Consider the following 7,520-nt stretch of genomic DNA (forward strand, 5'->3'; position numbering starts at 1 on the left):
ATTAATTTTGTGGTGGCATCCCGTATGATGTCTGTTGAAGCTGTATTAATTTATTGTTAACTTCATATTTTACTAAATTATATTTTTATGGTGCATAAATTTCCTGGTACATACATCTTCGTGAATTCGTGAATTTTAGCCTATCGTATAGGCTGGAATTATGTACATATAAAAATTCTAAATTTCAATGAAATAATTCGGGATTTACTTATTTGCTGTCATTTTAAATTCTGTCCCCGAGGGGTGTCCCTAACTAAAGTTTAATTGTCACTAGCTAAATTTAGCATTACATAAATGTAAGGTTAGCATTACAGTGATTCGGCACGGGAATTTTATTATAAAATTGACAGGGGTCAACCCCGTTATAATGATGATTAGTAATATTTAATAAGTATAGAATCTCCATTATATGATCTCCAGCTTCATAAGCTTCACCACAAAATTAATGTTTCAGAATTCTTAGTTTTTTGATAAGATGTAATTTGATTTGAAGTGTAAATTATATCAAGATATATTGCACTATTTGTTGGAAAAATTCCTGCACATTTATCGGTTGCACATTTATCGTTTGCACATTTATCGGGCTGCACATTTGTCAGGTTGCACATTTATCGTTTGCACAAATGTCTTTGCACATTTATCGTTTGCACAAATGTCTTTGCACATTTGTCGTTTGCAGATTTGTCTTTGCACATTTGTCACCCCATCGAGTTTTATAAGTAAATATTTTCAAAAGTTGTCCATTTGGAAATTTATGGAAACATTGGTAGTCACGTAGATATGTAGATATGTAAAATGTATGTATGAATTTTAAGCTGTATGCATAGCGCTATAGCACACATTTTAATGGTGCATGGAAAGTTGCCGAGTTTTCAGTAAATAACTTTTATTTTTCATTCGAACTTTTATTTTTTTAACCCCCAATTTAAAGACTTGGCCGAAATCGCAAAAAAATCCCCTCACTAAAACTTTTTATTGCCTTGTCGCTTCGAAATAAATACGCTGGTCGAATATTACTGGCATAAAATTTAAGACTATAACGTACTCTACCAAGCAGACATTTTAAAACTTAATTTATTTTAGAAATACAAAATCGACCCCAGTTATAATAAATTAAATAAATAGTGTAACTTTATAAAACTTTAACATATCAATTTCTTGGTGGTTTAAGGGAGTGGAAACCTTTCAATAAAGTTCTCGACGGTCATGCAGCACTGCATTCCTGTCGGGCACGTGGATGCCACCACACCGGCCATGCTGCACTTTTCCTTGCACACCGTTCCAGACAAAAGCAGCCCTGTGTTGGCACCCCGACATCTCGTTTCTTCCGGAACTGGATAAAAAATATTTGCACAAGATTAGCACACATGGGGAAGGTAAGACTAATTAGATAATTGCTATAGTAAACTCGTATTAAATTTGTTAAAAAAATCAACTATGTAATCATATAAGTAAATATTTATGTATCTGTCATTACATGGACCAGCTTGGCATTGAAGGGCAAGGAGGGTCACGGCCAGGATGACAATTAGGAAATTTTTGATACCCATTTTTGAAGGATTTTCTGAAATTAAAATTTTGGAATTAGCTAAATGTACGCTGAAAATATACTATTGTAAAATATTTAATGGGGGTATTCACTACGAGGTGGCAATATAATTTTGAAAACAAATTACAAACTTAGGATTAGCCTTGGAGATGCTAATGTTAGCAAATTCATTTATTTTCAAACCAAGTTTTTTGCGAACTTTATTTTTTTGCGAAAGTTTCTAGCGATGCGAACTCGTAGTGAATACCCCTAATAATTGTATATCGTAATCTTCGTCGTATCGTATAACTTACTTGTAAATACGAGGAAAGTTTTGTGCGAGAGAAAAATGAGAGATGTGTGTTGGTAGGTTGGAAGTGTTGGGTGAAGTGGTCTTATTCTGAGATGAAATTCGACCCTTTTATCACTCCAGGATTATAAATACGGAGATGAGACGCATGACTTGGACTGGTTATTCGGTACGAAGACCCGTTGACCTAACGGAAGTTGGTAGATTATGTATGTCAAGAAATGGACGTAAGAGTCGGCTATTCATTGTTAAGGAGGATTCATGTGTTAAGTGTGGCTATAATATTGTGCCTATTACGGGTACAGTTCCAGTTCGGGTTCCAATGTACCACATCTTTAAAACGGTAACTTTCACAGTTATCCCTTTAACTGGATCACGATTAAAGGGCCCTTTATGCATGTACATAAATAAATAGGGGCACAGAGACGATAAAATTGTCCAAGTTTGACATGCAAGCATGTATTTAGGTACAAATAAATAGAATTTATTAAATGTACTGACTTTCTTTGGCCTATTCCACTAATAAATATATACATACATAAATATTATTTATGTATATTTATATTATCCCTTCGGGTCAGCCACAGGAGCAATTATGCCCATCCTCAAAATTTAATATCAACAAGTTCTCCGTAAAGCAAAATTATGCAATTTTTTATGTATATGTATGATAAGGCCTTCGTGAATTAAAGAAATTATGTCAATATTTCCCTCAATAAGTCAATCTTTTCACATTTCAATTATATATATGTATGGGTACAACTACAAGTATTTAAATGTGCATATGAATACATATATTTATTATTAGATACAAATATTGTTAAATCATGCCAGTTAAATAATTTATTTGCTGTTTAATTATTCCAAATCAAACACCAAAATAATTTTCTGCTTTGAACTCAATTTTTCCGTATGTACATATTTAAGTTGTGATAGATTTTTAAACTTTTTAAATCTTGTCAACTCGCTACGCTCCTGTACGCACGCATTTATCTCCCTTTTCTCTCTCATTATTTTTAATAAAATTTTTATCAATTTTTGACAAACTAATTACCACCACGTGACCATAACTACTAGTAAAAGAGAGACAAATAGATAATGAAGCGAAAGGATGCGAATAATTTACATCGTATAGTAAAGTTTGTTAAATTACTGTAATAAAAAAAAGTAAACAACAGCGGGTGCCTCGTAACCTCACAGTTCAACCAACCTACTGAAATAACCTACACAACTGTGACAAATTTCTGGAGTTAACTGGCTGGAGTTTCTATTTTTGTCTTAAAAAGTAATTCATCGTTACCAATCTTATAAACATGGCACCTAGTAAAGATTTGAAATCTCCTATAAAAAACGGAAATACAGTGAAAACAAGAATTGCTGAGTTTAATTTCAGTCATATTAATAGTGCAAATAATGAGACCAATAAGCGACCCAGAACTAGAAGTATGGTGTCACTAAATGACAGTACTAATGACGACCCTTCACCTGACCCGCAAAATTGTGATACTATTATGCAATTTCTAACAAATCACGAACTTCGTATCAGCTCAAAAATTGATACTTTAACAGAAAATTTAAAGTGCTCTGTGTCAGATATAAAGGACTGTCTCCTCGCCCACCAAACTGAACTGAATACATTAAAAAACGACGTCGCGAAACTAACAAAAGGAAATATTGGTTTGTCAACACGTATGGATTATCTAGAATGCCATAACGAACAAATAGAACGTGATGTAAAACAGATTAATCTTATAATTTCTGGACTAACTGACCCTCTTAACGAATCGCTGGAAGAATTGCGTATTATTGTTAATAAATTGCTTAGCAATATTGTCAAACAAGAGATAAAAGTGGACTCTGTGTTGAGATTAGGTTCCCATAAGGCACAAGGGTGCAGACAAGTTATAGTGCGATTTAGTTGCTTATCGGACAGAGAAAGTGTATGGAATTCAAGGAAGGAAACCAAGCCACCTATCTTTATAAATGAGGATCTTCCTTATACACTACGACGGGACTTTGCTATATTAGGGAAGAAAGCCAAAGAATTCAAAGACAATAACGAGAATTGTACTATAAACTGGAAAAATAAGTCGATAACATCGGATCGTGAATCTCACCAGGTGTGTAATGGCAGGCTCGTTGCGAATAAGACAGAATCTGAGGGTGGGTCACATAGTCGATTAAACATCTTATCATCACCAGCAATACATAATAAAAGTAATATGCAAATTAGGTCTCACAACAATGAGCGACATGGCCCTGTAAATCAAATAGATCGCACAACCGCAACAAGTGTAAGAAATAATAATATTTCATTTAGCAAGCCTTCGTTGAGATATAATAATCATTTTTTAGTTCCTCCCCGAACGAAGAAAATTCAAAAAACTTAACAATTGCCCACATCAACTTAAATTCAATACATAGTAAGTTTAATGAGCTCCAAACATTCCTATCCCTTAAAGACATCGATATATTATGTATAAGTGAATCAAGACTTAAACCACACCATAATTTACGACAAATGCCAGGTTACGTGATATTTAGAAAAGACGCCAGACCCGATTCACATGACCGTGGTATTGCCGTACTAGCAAGAGACAATCTTAAAGTAAAAAAACCAAATAACTTTCATGATATCCCGTCCAACAATATTGAATATTTAACCCTAACCGTGCAATTACGTTTTAATAAGGAAATCATCATATCATGTGTATATCGCCATCCAAATTACAAGAAGGAAACCTTAACAGATGATGACTATGAATTTTTTGACGACTTCCTATCTGAATGCTGTAAATACCATAAAAATGTGTATATCCTCGGTGCCTTTAACTTACGCAATACAAAATCGGTTTCCCCCTATACAAAATTATTGGTAAACTGTCTTTACATCAGATAGTGGACGAACCGACGAGAGGAGGTAATATACTGGACCTCATCATCACAAACAACAACAAATCCATTATAAGCAAATCAGTATTCAACCCACACCTGTCTGATCATGCATATACAGAATGCATAGTCTCCACTAAAAAATCCGTACCGATTAAGAAGAAAAAACATATTAGAAACTACAACAATATCAACCATACGGATCTTGCGACATATATCAATAATATTGAAGTGAATCAGGGAGACGTCGAAACAGTAACTCGCAGGATGATAAATGATATACTAGCTATTTATGATATACTAGCTCCAATTAGAACAGTTACTTTTTATGTGCACCAACATAAAAAGTTTGTATCGTGCAAAACTAACAGCGAGATAAGGCATACAAGGCATGTCGTTGTGACCCCTCACCAGCTAATATCCAATCATTTCAGAACTACAAGTCACTTGTTAAAAGAAATATTCTTGAGGACACTAAACATGAATTTAATAAGAAAGTGGAGAACCTGCACTTCTGGGGAGCTCTAGAAAAAATATACCCTTTGCTAAGCCCTGCAGCTGAAATTAACTTGGAGCCTGACACCGTAAATTCTTTTTTCGTGGACATCTCGACGAGGGATCACTCCCAAACACTGCCACCACTACCTGCAAAACCTGCACTACTCTGGGACGACCTCGACCTCTCTTTTAAATTCTGGGAATTATCCACACAAGACATTCTGAAGGCGTGGAAAGGCACAAAAAACAAAGGATCGACATCCCTCGACACGACCGGATTATGCAACAAAATGATGAATATGTGTATGACATCTCCTAAATTTAGAATTATTATCATGAACTTATTTAACATGTATATTAATGAGGAAAGCGTCCCGAATATGCTTAAACTAGCTAAGGTGATTCCAATACCAAAGGTAAAAAATCCAGTATCGCCAAATGAGCTTAGACCGATAGCAATCCAACCTATACTAACTAAACTATTTGGTAAATGTATATTCAACCAACTTTCTACTTATCTTGAATCTAATAATTTATTGTCAGAATTCCAGTTCGGCTTCCGCAAGTTTCATTCCACCACGCATGCCCTAATAGCGGTCACTGATTTTGTATACAAAGCATGGGAGAATGATCATGTATGTATTATGGTGGCGCTGGATGTTGCGAAGGCCTACGATAAGGCCTGCAAAGAGGTTCTACTACACAAACTAAAATGGTATGGAGTTGATTCTAAACTTGTGAGGTCATTTCTAGAAAATAGGCAACAATTCGTATGTATCTCCTGCAATAATTGTACCAAAAAGTCTAGCACGCGTCCAACTAATCTAGGCTTTTCTCAAGGGTTATGTATTAGTTGTATTCTGTTCTTGATAATGATGAACGACCTGCCGTACCATTTAAAAAACAGTTTATGTGTTATGTTTGCCGATGACAGTGGTGTGTTAATTTCTGGTGATATTGATCATATAGAACAAGTTGTAAATAATCTGAATAATGATCTGGATAGGAGTATGCGCTGGATGGAAGCAAACAGGCAAGAACTAAATGTAAATAAATGTGAATTTATTGTATTTGCCCCCCGTAAATTAAAATCTGCTGTATCAGATATTGTTATAAAAATTAATGACACACCTATTCGAAGGGTTACATGTACAAAATTATTGGGGGTATTATTGGATGAAGAGCTAAAGTTCAATAATCAATGTGATAAGGTGATAAAGGGTTGTAACAGCTCTCTTTGGTCAATTGGTCCCCTTAAAAATGTCGTGGAACGCAAGAACAAGGTACTATTAATACATGCATTGGTATTCTCTAGTCTGTTATACGCATCCCCTGTATGGCTGTTTGGTAAGAATAATTTAAAGCGTGTAAATAAGGTAATCAGAAAATGTGCAAGATATGTATTTAATAAAGGGAAGTATGACCCTATATCTGATGACTTATCAGTCGACTTGGAATGGTTGGAGTCGGAAAATATCGTGCAGGCTGAGTTGTGTAAACATGTGTTTAAAATGCTAAATGGGAACTGTCCCAAATATTTTGCCAATTATGTACCAATAAATACCGTTATATGTAGAAATACTCGTAATAATACTTACTACAAGCCTGATATGTCAATTAGTAATAATATTGCCAAAAAGTCCTTCAAATATAGGGCAGCACTGTCTTGGTCTGATCTGCCATTAGATTTAAGAAATGAGCATGAAAAGATGAGTCTAACTAGGTTCAAAAAAGAGGTGAAGAAGTACTTTTTAAATGTCCAGAATACAAAAAGAGGTATGGAATTATTCGAATTATTCGACTCGTTTGAATATCAAGATTGTTTTTCTATGATGTAATCATCATTGTTTTATATGTATGTACAAGCAAAATGAAAATTGTATAATGTATGACTTTCTTTTATCCTTGAGGTGTAAAGTCCCATGCAATGGGGTGCCTCATTGTAATAAATCAATCAATCAATCGCAGATGTGGGAAGGGAAACTCTTGAATTAAGTATGTACATATGCACTCTAAATAATGCCGTGATAAGAGGTGTCACTAATTTATGCATGCGTATCTAGTTGGTGACAGTATTTGAATTAATTTATATGGCTTGAGAATGTGCTCACCTTTTTTTATATATTCTCAGAGCTTGCTTAAACACTTCCCTTAAAATTAGATCTCAAAGTTTTAATACACTTTCCCCATAAAGGAGGAAGTTCTTCTAAAGCTTAGTCTCTGTCATACATACATAAATTAGCTTTCGAATAAAAAAAACATCAATATATAGATTCATTCATACAAACAGGT

General features: G+C 34.4%; 1 long non-coding RNA gene across 1 annotated transcript; it reads right to left on the bottom strand.

Moving 5' to 3' along the window:
- Positions 1 to 897: 897 nt before the first annotated feature.
- LOC110842277 lies at positions 898 to 1,999 on the bottom strand. The gene is made up of 3 exons (XR_002547332.2): positions 1,843 to 1,999; positions 1,478 to 1,564; positions 898 to 1,333 (listed from the first exon to the last, which is right to left on the bottom strand). It is a non-coding gene; the product is annotated as an uncharacterized LOC110842277 (long non-coding RNA).
- Positions 2,000 to 7,520: the final 5,521 nt, after the last annotated feature.

Source organism: Folsomia candida, unplaced genomic scaffold (genome assembly GCF_002217175.1).
Source record: "Folsomia candida strain VU population unplaced genomic scaffold, ASM221717v1 Fcan01_Sc001, whole genome shotgun sequence".
Taxonomy (NCBI): domain Eukaryota; kingdom Metazoa; phylum Arthropoda; class Collembola; order Entomobryomorpha; family Isotomidae; genus Folsomia; species Folsomia candida.